The sequence below is a fragment of the Cryptomeria japonica genome, chromosome 4, assembly GCF_030272615.1.
Source record: "Cryptomeria japonica chromosome 4, Sugi_1.0, whole genome shotgun sequence".
In the NCBI taxonomy this organism is placed as follows: Eukaryota; Viridiplantae; Streptophyta; class Pinopsida; order Cupressales; family Cupressaceae; genus Cryptomeria; species Cryptomeria japonica.
Window position 1 is genome coordinate 652,397,254 of NC_081408.1, and position 15,578 is coordinate 652,412,831.

Sequence of the window (15,578 nt, forward strand, 5' to 3'; positions counted from 1 at the left end):
TTCATGAAGCGGCTGAACCGACATTGACTCAATTTTTTTTTTATATTTTCAGATTTATTTTTTTTGGTTTTTCTGGTTTAACAAGGATCTTGCATATCCTAAATATGACATTTAAAAGGTCTAATAGACTCAACTTGTTGCGAGGACCCTGACAAGGGGCCCTCCTTCTAGCGCCAATTCTGTTGACGTGGCTAAAATCGTATCGCTACAACTCTCTCCAGCCAACGTAGAATAGAATGTTCTCGCTAAGTATCCTATCCTCTCTCGTGTAAGGAATCCCTAATGCTGTTTTAGTTGATCAAAGGGGACAACCTCAAGGTTCCAAATGTCAGTTCATGTCAGCAGGATAGCTCAACGGTTTGATGTGTTTTGCTGGGAGCACAAGGGGCCTTACGTTTGCAACAAGTTGGTCTGCATCTAAAATGATGTTGGGTTTCTCAAGCTGGGGAATAAAAGCAAAGCAGAAGGGTTTAGGAGACCTAAAATTAACAAGACTGGTATGCGGGTAAACGGATTCAACATAACCAATCTCTGCTTGGCCAGAATAATTCACAACCTCACAAGAACAGTGCAATCTTCAAGGGGACTTAGAAGATTTTCAGATTGCAGGTGCATGCCTAAGCACCCAATTCTAGCGCAACTCGGACGAACACATGCAATTGAACTAAACACAATTTTAAAGGCTTAGACTAACCATACATAGGGATACACAATCAACATATCCCCAATGGTCGAATCCATCAAATACATGCACACCAGTAAGAATCTATCTAAACCTACTGAAGGAAACCATGCAAGCAGAATAAAACCAAGATGATAAACACCAAATCAATGTCCATATATTGATTTCAGTTGCCATTACAACAATTTCTGCAGTAGTTCTACTCAATTCCTAACTACTAAATCTAATTTTCTAATAAAAAACTCTAAAACTATAACTCTTTACAAGAGAAAGGCCTCTGCCTTTTTGTGTAGGGGAAAAAGCGAGACTAGGTTAACATGCCCTAATCCTACCTTTTGACACACATTACGGAATACGAAAGAGCCTAGAGATGTCGCACAATTGGCTACTTCTTTTTGTGAAAGAGAGAGCCACGGGATATCTATTAGGATTTCTGTTCCCTTGTTGAAATTGGAAGATCAAATGATGTAAGTTCAAACCCTAATCCCAAAATGCAAGTATGAACTAATAACAAGATTGCAAAATTGAGATTAAACAATGAATAGCTGTAAATACAAGGATGAAATAAGAATGCAGATGCGTACCCGGAGTCAAAATCGGACTGAAAATGTTCGGGACGGGGGCGCGGGCGCCACTGTCCTGATTCTGTCCTGAAAACTGCACCGGAAATTGCTGTTTTGCACTCTGAAACACTGTCGGAAACTGTCGGAAATGTTGTTTGTTCGGAGGACCAGGGCGCCCAACGCCTCTGTCCCAGGGACCAGGGCGCCCAGCGCCCCTGTCCCAGTCTTCTGCTCTGCAATTTGATGTAGAGTGCTGTCTCGACCTGTTCTCTCCGGATCTGTATCCTGCGGTGTCGTCCGAGTCCCGAACCTGCACTAATATCTGAAAAGGGTGTATGGGCGGCTATATAGGGTTTTGCCTTAGTCAAACCCCCGCTTCGGTGATTTCCACCTCCACGAATAGCCAAGTTGTTTTGTAAAATGTATTGTGTGTGCAGACCTAGTGTGTGTGCAAGGTCCTAAAATGCAAGAAAGCAAACTAGAGCAACCTAGAAAGTAAACCCTAATTGCTTGTAAATGACAATGTAAATGCTCTAAATCAAGATGCAAAGTGATCTAAAGCATGAATAAAGGATATATTGAAGCTTATGCAAAGACATGAAAACAACATGAAATCATACCTAACCCTCAAGGGAGGAGTACAAGCCAATCTTCAGTCGGTAATCTCCTATTGTTCTTCAATGTCTTCCAAGCCCTAAGTGGATGAATGAATTTGATAAGTGCTTGACAGAGGGATGTTGAATGTTGTTGAAGTCTTCAAAGATTTGCTCTTTCGCTGCATATGAGGTTCCTGAAAACAAAAATTGGATCCTTTCAAATGAAGAAAGAGAGCTCTTATGTAGGAAACCCTAGATCGTAATTTCATCTTTTGGCCAACCTAGAGATTGAATATCCCGCCAATTTCTTGGTGTTAAGCTTTATTTTATGATTGGATTGTGCTCCTAAAATTTCGAGAAAAATGTCCGGGACCATGTGCACTCCGGGCGCCACGGTCCCGACAACTTTTCACCAAATTTTCAGGGCCGTCGGATATGATGATTTTAGAGAGAATCCGGAAGTTACAGGTGATTTCGAGATGTTTTGACCCCGAAACCAAGCCCCAAGTTCGAAATAGGACTTAATTAGGGTTTTTGATTGAGTGATGTATTGGAGGAATAAAATGAAAAGGGCACGCTTTAACGAAAGGGCCCAACTTTATGATGCAAAGGACGATGAAATAGAACCTTAGACTTAATTAATTTGATTAGTTAAGTGCTAAAGGAGAAATGCAATGCAAAATGTAAAATGCACTAAGGCGGGTGCTAAACTAGGTATGAAATTGTACCACCCTAGCAAGTGCGTACAATTTACGACGCTACACTTTTATAGATTTTACAATTCTGAATCAAGGCTCAAGATTGATTGCATCCAACAGTCCTAATCTGCCTTCTAGAACTTGGCAGCTTTAACCCATGCCCATTTAATCCTCAATTATGCCCCCAACCACTATCTCAACTACCTACCACTATTTGGCTTTAATTCGGTCAATCAGGTAGTTGGAAATAACTGATCGGTGTCCCCTCATTTTAAAATATCTTCAAGAAGGCCCACAGGCAGCCATGTACAATAAAGCATTTTAGTTTTTAAACTGATTTTTTGGAATTTCTTCCAGCTGTACATTTCTGAGAATGCACACACTCGTTGCATTCTGAATGTTCTTCGTCTTTGATCTTGAGGGGGGATCTCAACTTTGCGGTTCAGGTGATGACGCACTTCTTCGTGCTTCGTCTTGTGCACTGTGGTGCGTTCTTGCATTTCTGCTTCCGGCTTTAATCGCGATCAGGTCTCCTTGACGTCGTTGATCTGCAAACAATCAATTTCCATTTTGGATTAATCATTTTGAAAAATTAAATAAATTAATTTAACAAATATTAAATTTAACTTTATATCCCTTGTTGAAGAAAACTCGGCTTTGTGAGTGAAAATGTGAGTCTTTGTTAAAAAATACTCCCCCTTTGATTGTTCAAACTCAGCCTCTGTAATGGAAATAAGCGACTTTGAGTTTAAAATTTCCTCACAAATTTCGTCCCTATATCATTTCACTTGTTTTCACAACTAAGGGAGAAATTCGACCTTGAGAGGCAATTCGCAAGATTTCATTTTTAAAACTCTTTCTGCCCCCCTATTTCACATTTCATCGGCTCCCTAGAAGGCCCAAGTTTATTTCGGCAAATATGGAGGCGATTTTGCTTCTTAATAATAAAGTTTAAACTTTATTATTTTGTCCCTTTAGAGCCCGATATTCTATTTCTCCTTTCCTCTGTCATTGGTCCTTTTTGAAATGCCTTTTACTTTAGCATAAAAATTCGGCCTTTAGGGTCATTATGTGCGATTTTTTAACCTTTCGGCTTATGAAGCCTTAGTGCGTATTTTGATCTATTTAAGTTTTTCGGTTAAAAAGACCATTTCGCGCGAATTTTAGAGGGACTGGATCAAGATAAACTGTGTGGTGCTTTCACTCAATCAAATGCATCCGCCTTCGCTATCGATGACTTCTACTTCATTTCATTGAATAAAGGTCTTTATCTGGCCTTTTGTAGGTTTTACAGCAAACGTGATTATGTTTAAAGGTTTTACAACAAACGTGATTTTGTTTTACAGCGAACATCTTTAAAGGTCTTTTGAGGAGGGCATCATAGGCCTTTTTCTCTAGTGGAATGACAATGAAGTCGAGGAAGAAATGTTGGGTGTTGATAACAACCTTTTGTGCCATAAGTGTTCCCAAGGGTTTGATACCATGTTGGTCGGTGTAATGTCCCTAGTAGTTAGAAATCATTGTCCTGCAAAACAGATTAATTCAAGCCCTCCAAGAAATCGAAGGTTTATTTGATTCCTGTCTTCGGTGTAATTTCTTACACCCAAGCCATCCAAGGAGGACCCTATGTCCATTTCTTGCCTTGGGTGATGTACCTCATCACCCAAGTCCTCAGAGGGGACTGGCCAGATCTATCTCTTCTTGGTTGAATTTAGTCAACCAAGCCATACATATGCATATAGGTATTCAGTATATATACTACCCTAGGGATTATCATAACCCCTCCCTTAGACTTAAGGGAGTTACCTCCCTATATCCTCCAACATGTGATTACATTTATAATATATTTTTGCCTTTTATTACTATTTTCCTATTCCATAATCCATATGTGCATATTCCTGATTTAACATGTACTTCCTACATATATTCTTTAAAATGTTCATTAACCAATATGCACATTTATTTCTTAACATATATTCCTACTAAGCATTGATATATTCTCATTAACGTATGTTAGTACAAATTCACTAACGTACGGTTTATACTTATTCCTTAATACTTGAAAACCATTCATTGATGTGTTCATTAAAGTATTCATTATCATAAATATTACATATACATTAATTACATTTATTACCTTCCTTCATTACCTATCTATTAGAATAGTCATTCATTAATGTATATATTATAATATTAATTATTTACATCCATTAATACATACAGAAGTAAGCATTAACATATAACAATATTGATTGCTTACTTACTTGTTCTGTCCGCAGCAGTTGTGTCAGGTCAGTGCTTGCCTCTGATCGTGCTTTACCTCTTCTATTCTGTTGTTCTCCTTTTTCCCTTAACCGTTGGCTGCTTCTGCTCCCTTTATATCTCGTGAAGGGTTGTACCCCTCCATGGGTCCCCTTCCGCATGAAGGGGTGCAGTGGTACCATCGCACCACTTCGTGCGGGAGTAATCGGGGCTAGTATAGTATATAGGGGTCATATTGCCTTTTAAATATATTAAATATTAAATATCATTTCATTTAAATATATTAAATACAGTGTTCCACGGGCGTTGGGGACGGGGGGACGTGGGGATGCGTTTCTGGGACGGGGGGACCAAGGGCCTAAGTTTGGGGACGGCGGTGGGGGGGTGGTGGTGCTGATATAGTTATACATATACATATAGTACTTGAAAAACTAGTTTTGAAAAGATGTATGACAATATTACAGTGTAAGAATTATATTTCAAATGAGACTATAGGAAATTTGAAATACTAAATCTAAATACCAAGATTTCTAAGTTGTGTTGTTATATGGAGCCTAATCAGACTCGGAGGTTAGATTTTCCCTACTTCTATCGGCGTGGTTTCCCCCTATATTTTTCAACGGGGGTTTGGGGGCAGCGCCCCCAAGTTGGGGTCAAGGAGCATCGCCCCTTGCGAGGTCAAAGGGCAGCGCCCCCAAGTTGGGGTCAAGGAGCATCGCCCCTTGCGGGGTCAAAGGGCAGCGCCCCTTGCGCATTCCCTATCGCAATACAGGGCAGGGTCAAGGGGCAGCGCCCCGCAAGGCCAAAAATACTTTTATTATTTTCTAAAGGCGTCGAGTGTTATTTTTCTTTTGGCCCACGTCCAATTAGAGTTACCCCTTAACCCTCAAAAAACTTAAAAAGTCACTTTTTAAAAAAAAATTTATATTAAATATTGCATATACGTTGGGGCGACAGGAGACATATGGGCGTCTCCCCGTCCTTGGAGAGACGTTTGCACGTCTCTCGAAGGACGGGGAGACACCCAAACGTCTCCCAAGGAGAGGTGGTGGCGTCTCCATGTCTCTCTGGGAGACGCCCAGACGTCTCCCAAGGAGATGTCTCCACGTCTCCCCATCTCCCTGGGAGACGCGGGGACGTCTCCGCGTCCCGGCGGCGCTTGGGTGGCGGTGGCGGGACGGCGGGGGACATCGCATCCCCGTCCCCTCGTCCTCGAGACGTTTCTGACTGGGGGATGGGCCCAAAAAGGGGGGGGATGCATCCCTGTGGAATGCTGATTAAATATTAAATAACATTTTCTTTATTAAAATATATTAAATATTAAATAACACTTTTCTTTATTATTATATATTAAATATATATTTTCTTTATTTTTCATAGATTATTTATATTATTATTTTAATCGTTTATTTACAATTAACCTTATTTAATTAATCCATATATTAATATTATTAAGTATTTTTACATCTGGTGATATCGTAGGGGTTATTACAGTCCCGCCGTCTCAATTTTGCTTGTCCTCTAGCATCTTTAGATCTTCCTCCTTTTCCCAAGTAGCATCCTCATTTGGGAGATTCTTCCATTTAATGAGGTATTCGGTAATGGTTCGGTTCCTAAGCTCTATTTTCCGTGTATCTAGAATGATCTCAGGGTACAAGGTGAGTTTCCCTTCATCATCTAGGGCGGGTAGTTCGCTGCAAGGAACCAAGTGTTGTCCGAGAACCTTCTTGAGTCGGGAAACATGGAATACATTATGTATTTTACTGCTTATGGGAAGTTCAATCTCATAAGCTACTTCTCCAATTCTTCGAATTACCTTGTAGGGTCCATAGAACCATGGTTTCAATTTTTCCGTCCCATTTTTTTTGAGGGACGATTGCTTATATGGTTGTAATCTTAGAAACACACCAGATCTCCGGCCTCAAATGACCGTTCTATACGCTTCCCGTCGGCATAGATATTTTGTTGATTTTGAGCTTGTTGTAAATTCTCTTTCAAGGTCTTCATGATGTCCCTACTTTGTTGAACAAAGTCTTGTGCTTTTAGTACTTTTCTTTCTTGGGTTATTAGTTCTCCAAAGATTGTGGCCTCATAGTCGTACAAGGCTTGGAAAGGACTCATCCCTATTGACATGTGGTGTGTCGTATTGTAACAATGTTCTCCTAAGTGTAACCACTTAACCCAAGCAGTCTGTTGCCCTGTAACACAATTCCTTAGGTAGCCCTCTATCCATTTGTTCACTATTTTAGTTTGCCCATCAGTTTGAGGGTGGTAACTGGTACTAGGGGTGAAGTCTGTTTCTACCATTCTGAAGAGTTCCTGCCAAAATTGGCTAATAAACTTGCTATCTTTGTCACTGACAATATTCAGAGGGAGCCTGTGGAGTCTGAAAATTTCCCTGAACAATAGATTTGTTATTTGGTAGGCTTTGTATTCAGTGGAGACTACAAGGAAATGGGCATACTTCGTGAGTCTGTCTACCACCACGAAAATGCTATCCTTCCCTTGTGTCCTTGGCAATCCAGTTGTGAAATCCATAGAAATACTTTCCCACTTTTGATTAGGAATAGGTAATGGTTGAAGCAACCCAACGAGGTGGGTGAGTTTAGTTTTATTGCACTGGCATGTTAGGCATTCTTGTACATATTTTTGGATATCTCTTTTTTGGTCTTTCCATGCATATCGTTCCCTAATGTGTTTATAAGTTTTGTAGTACCCTGGGTGTCCTGCTAGGGGGTTATCATGAAATTCTTTGAGGACTTTGCTTTTGAGTCTGGTCTGAGGGGTCAAGTATATCCCTCCTTTATACAAGATGAGATTTCCTTTAACTTTAAAATCCTCATTTGGAAGATTTCCCGCCAAGATTTCCTTTGTTTGTGGATCTTGGTCATATTCGTTAAGGATTTCTTCCTTCCAGTCTTTTGAGATACTGGTGATGGTATTGAGATGAGCCCTTCGGGATAATGCATCTGCTGCCCCGTTGTTCACCCCTTTTACATATTCTATATCAAAGTCGTAGGCTTGTATTTTGCTCACCCATTTCTGTTGCCTATCATTAAGATCCTTTTGGCTCAAGAAGAAGCGTAGACTGTTATGATCAGTTTTCACACCAAACCTCCCACAAACAAGGTATTGGCAAAATTTGGCCAAGGCGTGCATTATGGCTAGCATTTCTTTGTCATAGATAGAATAGTGTCTTTCTGCGTCGGTAAGTTTACGGCTCTCAAAAGCTATGGCATGTTTCTTTTGCATGAGTACGGCCCCAATTCCCTCCCTTGACGCATCACATTGTAGTTCAAAAGGTATAGAGAAGTCGAGGATGGCTAATACTGGACAAGTGCTCATGGTTATTTTAAGTTGTTCAAAGCCCTGTTGGGCTTGGTCATTCCACGCGAAAGCCCCCTTCTTAGTTAGATTGGTAAGGGGTGCTGCAATCTTGGAGAACCCTTTTACAAAACATCTATAGTAGCTGCACAGCCTCACAAATCCCCTTAATTGTGTTAAGGTTCTAGGGGTGGGCCATTACTTGATGGCTTTGATCTTCTCTTCATCCACACTTACTCCCGCTTCACTAATTTTGTGTCCTAGGTAGATGATTTCGCTCATCCCAAATTCACACTTGGAGGCTTTAGCATATAATGATTCAGACTCAAGAATATTTAATACCTCTTCAATGTGCAGGAGATGTTCTTCCCATGTCTTGCTGTAAATGAGTATATCATCAAAGAATATTAGAATAAATTTCCTCAACTGTTGCTTGAATGTATGATTCATGCATGACTGAAAGGTGGTCGGGGCGTTGGTGAGACCAAATGGCATAACCAAAAAACTCGAAATGTCCATAGTGGCATCTGAATGTTGTTTTGGGAATATCCTCTTCCCTCACTCTAATTTGATGGTATCCTGATCTTAGATTGATTTTAGAGAAATATTTTGCTCCATGGAGTTCATCCATTAGTTCATCAATTCTTGGAATAGGGTATCTATTTTTTATAGTCTTTTTATTCAAGGCCCGGTAATCTATGCACATTCTCATTGTCCCGTCTTTCTTCTTGACCAATACTATTGATGAAGCAAAAGCGCTGCTGCTTGGTTGGATGTGTCCCATTTCTAATAATTCTTTTATGGTTTTTTCCATCTCCTCTTTGAATTTGTGGGGGTGGCGGTAAGGAGTGTTAATGACAGGTTTTGCTCCTTCTTCTAATTCAATGGAATGCTCAAAAATCCCCGTTTTGGGGGTAAACCCGGAGGAATGTCCTCGAAGACTTTTTTGTGTCTCCTAAGGATGGGTTGTATATCATTCTGAATGATTTGACCTTCGGTTGGAGATTTATCCAAGACCATACATTGGGCGACCCACTCTCCTTGATCATGTCTAAGGATTTTCTCCATTTTATTGCATGATACTATCTTTGGAGAGCCGTCGGGAATTCCCTTCAATGTTATCTCTCTCCCTTCATGTTGGAAGCATATCTCCCAATTTGGACTATCCATGGTGAATTGTCCCAATGAGTTTATCCATGGCATCCCCAAAATGATGTCATTCTCTAGGTTTACCACAAAGAAGTTCCTTATAACTGTATGTCCTCCTAGGGTGACTTCCAATTGAGGTATAACTTTAGTGCACCTCTCTATGACTCTGTTGCCCATGATCACTTCAAACCCTCCAAACTCTTGAGTTTTTAATCTTCTCTTTGCTGCTAAGTGTTTGCTAATGAAGTCATGTGAAGCTCTTGTGTCCACTAATGCGATTACTTTTTGTCCCTTGATAGTCCCTTTGAGTTTGAAGCATCTATTCTCACTTCCTTGAGTGATGACTGCCAAGGTACTTGGTTCATTGTTTTCAAATCTGGCTCTTTTATAGGGTCTTTCCTCATCCCGTATTTCTTCTGTGTTATTTAACTGTCCTCTTTTACATTCATGGCCTCTCCCCCATGGGGCCTTGCATTTGAAACATAACCCTTTCTCCATGAGTTCTTCTCTCTCCTCACATTGGTGATTGAATCTCCAATCTTTCTTGCACAAGCGGCAAGGCTTTTCTCGACGGTCCCTCTAGGGTCCCTCATTCCTATGTGGTGTTTTGGTTGAGGTATTCTTGGGAGCACTAAATTCGACCATCCTAGTTTTCTTAATGGCTTCTTCTAAGTTCTTTGGTTCTAGGGGTTTTACAAAATTCTTAATAGAGTCTTTCAGGCCTTCTAAGAACATGTAAGTAAGCCTTTTTTGGGATAGGTCGGGGACCATTACTGACAAGTTTTGGAATTGGTCTATATAGTCTTCAATGGTTCCTACTTGCTTAAGATGTGTTAACTCTTGGAAGTACCATTCAGAGTCTTTCTGGTCGAATCGGCTAATGAGCCTTTGGGTAAACTCATTGTAGGTGGAGACATTTTTGTGTCCTAAGGTAATGAGACCGTTATGCCACCAATTATGGGCGGTTCCGGTTAAATGTAGCATGGCAAATTTTATAGCATCTCCTTCGGTCATGAGGTTGTATGAAAGGTAGGTGTCTAGTTTTTGTACCCAATCTTGGGCGACATCCTTCCCTGACCCTTCAAAATATGGTAGGGATGTTTTGTTGACTTTAGCTTTGAGGTCATTACCATAGGTTTTCTCCTTCTACCTTCACTAGTCTTGGACTCACAAAAGTCCTTGAAGGACACCAGCCTCTGAACTTCTGGCTCTAATCTAGCATAAATTTGGTCGATTTCTTCCACCCCAAGTGTGGCTGGTTCGTCTTCCTCCCTCACATGTTCCTCTCTAGGAAGAAATTTGGGAATTGTTTGTCTAGAACTCTGAGGCGATCGTTCGTTATCAACGTGATTAGAGTGTGTCTCTCTTCTAGGGTTTGGCATATCTCTATTATTGCTGTTTTTACTTTGTAGGATTAATTGGCTCATTCTTTCGAATTTCTCATTGGTTTGCTCCATGAAAGTCTGAAGCTGTTTGGCCAATTGATCGGCCATTGCTTTTGCTCCTTTCTTTCTCTGATATGTGATCATAAACTAAGAACCCTTCCCACAGGTTGGCAGGATTATGCTCTGATACCATTGTAATGTCCCTACTAGTTAGAGATCACTGTCTTGCAAAACAAATTGTTAGAATACAACATATATATATATAAAACTAATTTAACTTGCAATCTAACTTTAAAATACTTAATTACATAATCACAATTCTCATCAATTAAAAAGGATATGAATGCCATACGAAGATATGTCCTTAGGTGGCAGTGAGGCTCGCCTTCTTGGAACCCATCTTGGTTCCAAGCCCTCCAGGAAGTCGAAGGTGAATTCGACTCCTGTCTTGAATGTAATTTCTTACATCCAAGCCCTCCAGGAAATCGAAGGTTAATTCGATTCCTGTCTTGGGTGTAATTTCTTACACCCAAGCCATCCAAGGAGGACCTTATGTCCATTCCTTGCCTTGGGTGATGTACCTCATCACCCAAGTCCTCAGAGGGGACCGACCGGATCCGTCCCTTCTTGGTTGAACTTAGTCAACCAAGCCATACATATGCATATAGGTATTCAATATATATATTGCCCTAGGGATTATCATAACCCCTCCCTTAAACTAAGGGAGTTACCTTCCTATAGCCTCCAACATGTGATTACATTTATAATATATTTTTGCCTTTTATTACTAATTTCCTATTCCATAATCCATATGTACATATTCCTGATTTAACATGTACTTCCTACATATATTCCTTAAAATGTTCATTAACCAATATTCACATTTATTTCTTAACATATATTCCTACTAGGCATTGATATATATTCATTAACGTATGTTAGTACAAATTCACTAACATACGGTTTATACTTATTCCTTAATACCTGAAAACCATTCATTGATGTGTTCATTAAAGTATTCATTATCATAAATATTACATATACATTAATTACATTTATTACCTTCCTTCATTACCTATCTATTAGAATAGTCATTCATTAATGTATATATTATAATATTAATTATTTACATCCATTAATACATACAGAAGTAAGCATTAACATATAACGATATTGATTCCTTACTTACCTATTCTGTCCTCTATAGTTGTGTCAAGTCGGTGCTTGCCTCTGATCGTGCTTTACCTCTTCTATTCCACTGCTCTCCTTTTCCCCTTAACCGTTGGCTGCTGCTGCTCCCTTTATATCCCGTGAAGGGTTGTACTCCTCCACGGGTCCCCTTCCGCATGAAGGGGTGCGGTGGTAATCGCGCACTACTTCGTGCAGGAGTAATCGGGGCTAGTATAGTATATAGGGGTCATATTGATTTTAAATATATTAAATATTAAATATCATTTCATTTAAATATATTAAATATTAAATAACGTTTTCTTTATTAAAATATATTAATTATTAAATAACACTTTTCTTTATTATTATATATTAAATATATTTCCTTTATTTTTCATAGATTACTTATATTATTATTTTAAATCATTTATTTACAATTAACCTTATTTAATTAATCCATATATTAATATTATTAAGTTTTTTTACATCTGGTGATACCGTAGGGGTTATTACAGTCGGCACCTACAAGCTGGAATGTTGGTGGCCAAAGAGTTGGTTTGCCAAGACCCCTCCATATTTCTTCTGGCAATACATTTACTCCAGAGCCGCAATCCACGATGGTATTGGTTAGCTTCTGTCCCATGATCTCCATTTCTACTACAGCTGGCTCCTGGCCAATACTCACAGTGAGCAGCATGGGGTCCGTGGCCGACATACCAGGTGGTTCTGCTATCGACATGGGGTCCATGGTGGACGTGACAAGTGATTTTATTGCCAGCTGGCTACATTCCTGGCCGACGATATTATTACCGATTGTTGTCCTTATTTTTGTTTTCAAAAATGATGGATCATTACATAAAAAATTTGTCAAAAAATGAAAATTTTACTCTATGGAATGCTTCCCGATGCAGACTTTTCGCTCTGGCGACTTGGGCATATATGTGGCCTTTGAAGGCTCGATGACAGACGTGATGGCAAAATGAATTCGCCTTATGACTTCGGGCTTTCGGACGAATTTGTGAACGGTCCTTTCGTCTCCTAATTTCGGCTAATGTGTTTGTGTTGTGTGACTTAGACATTTTGTTCATTCTTGGCTAAAGTGGGGGTGTGTGCAACTTTTATTTTGATGCGCGATTGTGGACTTGTTGATCATTTTTGGCTCTCTAAGCCGATTTGTGAGCCTTTTAACTTTGTTCGTTTTTTACTCTCTTGGCTTGATTGTGAGATTTAGCCTTTGAAGTTCTTTTCGGCTAAAATGGTGTCTCTAGCGCGATTTAGGTTATTCGGCCCATTTGGACTTATTGCAAGATTTTAGCTTTTTCACATTTCGGCCTTATGAGCCGATTTGAGAGCCCTTCTTCACATTTCGGCATTTTTAGCCGATTTGCAAACTAAACTTGGGCATTTTGCTCTTTTTGTGCGAATGTGGACTTGATCTTTCTCATTTTCGGCATATGAGCCGATTCTACGATTTTTAACTTTCATCAGTTTTCGGCTTATAAGGCAGCTTTGGCGCTTTAGTTCATTTTCGGCTTGATTGGTCCTTTGGTGTGAATTTGTCTTTATTAGCCATTTTCGGCTTATGAGTCGATTTTGCGAGATTTGAAAGCCTTTTGTTATTTTGGCACAGAGAGTTAAAATGTGAACTTAGCTTATTTCCTGTGCCTTCATAGCACATGGGAAAACTCGGGCTTTCAAGGAAATGCGAGAATATTTTGTCGCAAAACTCACAACTCTCCAAAAGATGCTGAACTTTCCACTTGATTCGGTTCTTTCATTGTAGGGCCTAATGTCTGCACACGGGTATTTTGATGCTAATGGATGATTTGGATGAAGGCTGGGGTTTTTTGTTATGTTCTCTATCAGGCAGATTTCAAAAACTACGGGGGCGGGGGTCCCTTGTGAAGCAGGGGTGGGGTGTGCATAACGCACAACACACGCCATGTAGCCTTTACACCCTACACTTGGTACAATTGGTCAGGAAACGACATAGCCTCCTACTTATTTATACCTATCAATTCTAAGATGTCATTCTACCTTTTTCTTTTCAGCGTGGACTGGAGAACACTTAAAGATGGCTCTGATGAGTTGTTCATATGTTACAAGAGGCAACAAGCAGCTCCTCCCTAGCCAAGTTACATCCTCTTCTCTCCAATTATTGTTTTGCCCTCTCTTTCTATTCATTTTTCTCTTGCATTTAACTTCAAAATAGCAGCTTTTCCCTTTCCTAAAAAGATATTGACAGTTTTCCAATACTCCCAGCTCCCCATCTTTACTATCTGTGGTAGACTCTTTAAGAATTTGTAATTCCTTTCCACATCTACTATATTTGGTGAATCTCAATTTTGGAACAGCTATTAAGTTTACAAGGAGCTCAAGGAACAAACAGTACAAGTGCAGCACACAAACCCCACAATGAATAGGGAACGAAGTTAGTCTTCCCATCCATGATATAGTCTGTAGAGGAAAAAGATCCCACCTCTATTACTATTGTGGTAATTTTTAAATTCCTTTATATGGAAATTAGGTCAAATCAGAATGCCGATATCGTTTCTGAATTAGAATTCCTCACTCCCTCTTACAATTCTGATTTCCAATTTTCTTTCTTGAGTTAAAATTTCCGACTTTAATAGTGCAAACTTCTAACTTGGCTGCAATAGTCATGTTTGACACCCAACTACAACATCTTGGGCTTGCCCGGGCTCCTCAAGCCCTCTTAACAAAACCCATCTACATGCTGGCTCCAAATCTGACTCCATGGCATCCAATTCATGCAGTATCTATTGTTCAAACCTCTCAAGAGAATGGATGTCCACAGAAATTTGCAACAACCCCAAACTGAAAACACTCAAACAACTGACTCCAATATCAATCCTGTAGATCACGAAATTGCACAAGCAATCTGCACCCAAGGAAAATAAATGAGGGAAGTCCATATGCATAACCCATTAATAGAAACTAACTAGCTTTTGTGTCTGTTACACATGGTTGGCAATCAACAAGAGGAAATTGACATAATGAACAATTGCGTTGATAAAACAAAATGGAATTATTTAAAACAAAAAGAAGGCACTACAAGCCATAAATTCCCTTTCGTTATCAGACAACACCTGACATTGCATCATAGAAAGCATTCAAGAGCAAGCAGAACTCTCAGCCTCACCCAGACACCAGATGTTTTGAGAAGAGTTTAACAGTGTGACCACATGAGGGACTAGATGGCAAGCAAGTTCTGGTCACCAATGCGGCACAATTAATCTGGGGAAAGTGGTCCAGTAAAAAGAAGGCTGGGTTCAATGCCCCTGCAACAACCATGGTCCAGGGAAGCAGTATCTCTATGCAGTTCTTTCATGTTTTCAGCTTTAAATTTTGTTTGTTTGATGTGAATGATAGTGTCACCTCTTTTTAAATATGTATGTTCTCTCCAACAACAATTTTGTACTTAATAGCTGTTTTATTTATGTTTCTTCAAAAAATACAGCTGGCAAACTTCTAGTCTACTATGTTAAATACAGTTGTTCTATAATATTCACAATATTGGCATGATTTCATATCTTACGTCCATAAATATTTTTTCATATCAATATAATTTTCATATTTTAAATCAAACAGAACTTTCCAAATGCCTCCTTGCAGCTGATATTTTTATTAAGGACGAATGTATTGTGTACAATCATGCTGAAACACATGCAACTCTTGAAGGCTGAAAGCTATTTAGTAATGATGAATTTTTTAACTTAAATAATTTG

The 15,578-nt window shown here is 39.5% G+C and overlaps 1 protein-coding gene across 2 annotated transcripts in view; it reads left to right on the forward strand.

Annotated features, from left to right (window-relative positions):
- LOC131047666 (probable CoA ligase CCL6) overlaps positions 1-15,578 on the forward strand; it is a 162,599-nt gene that overhangs the window by 86,413 nt on the left and 60,608 nt on the right. The window lies entirely within an intron of this gene.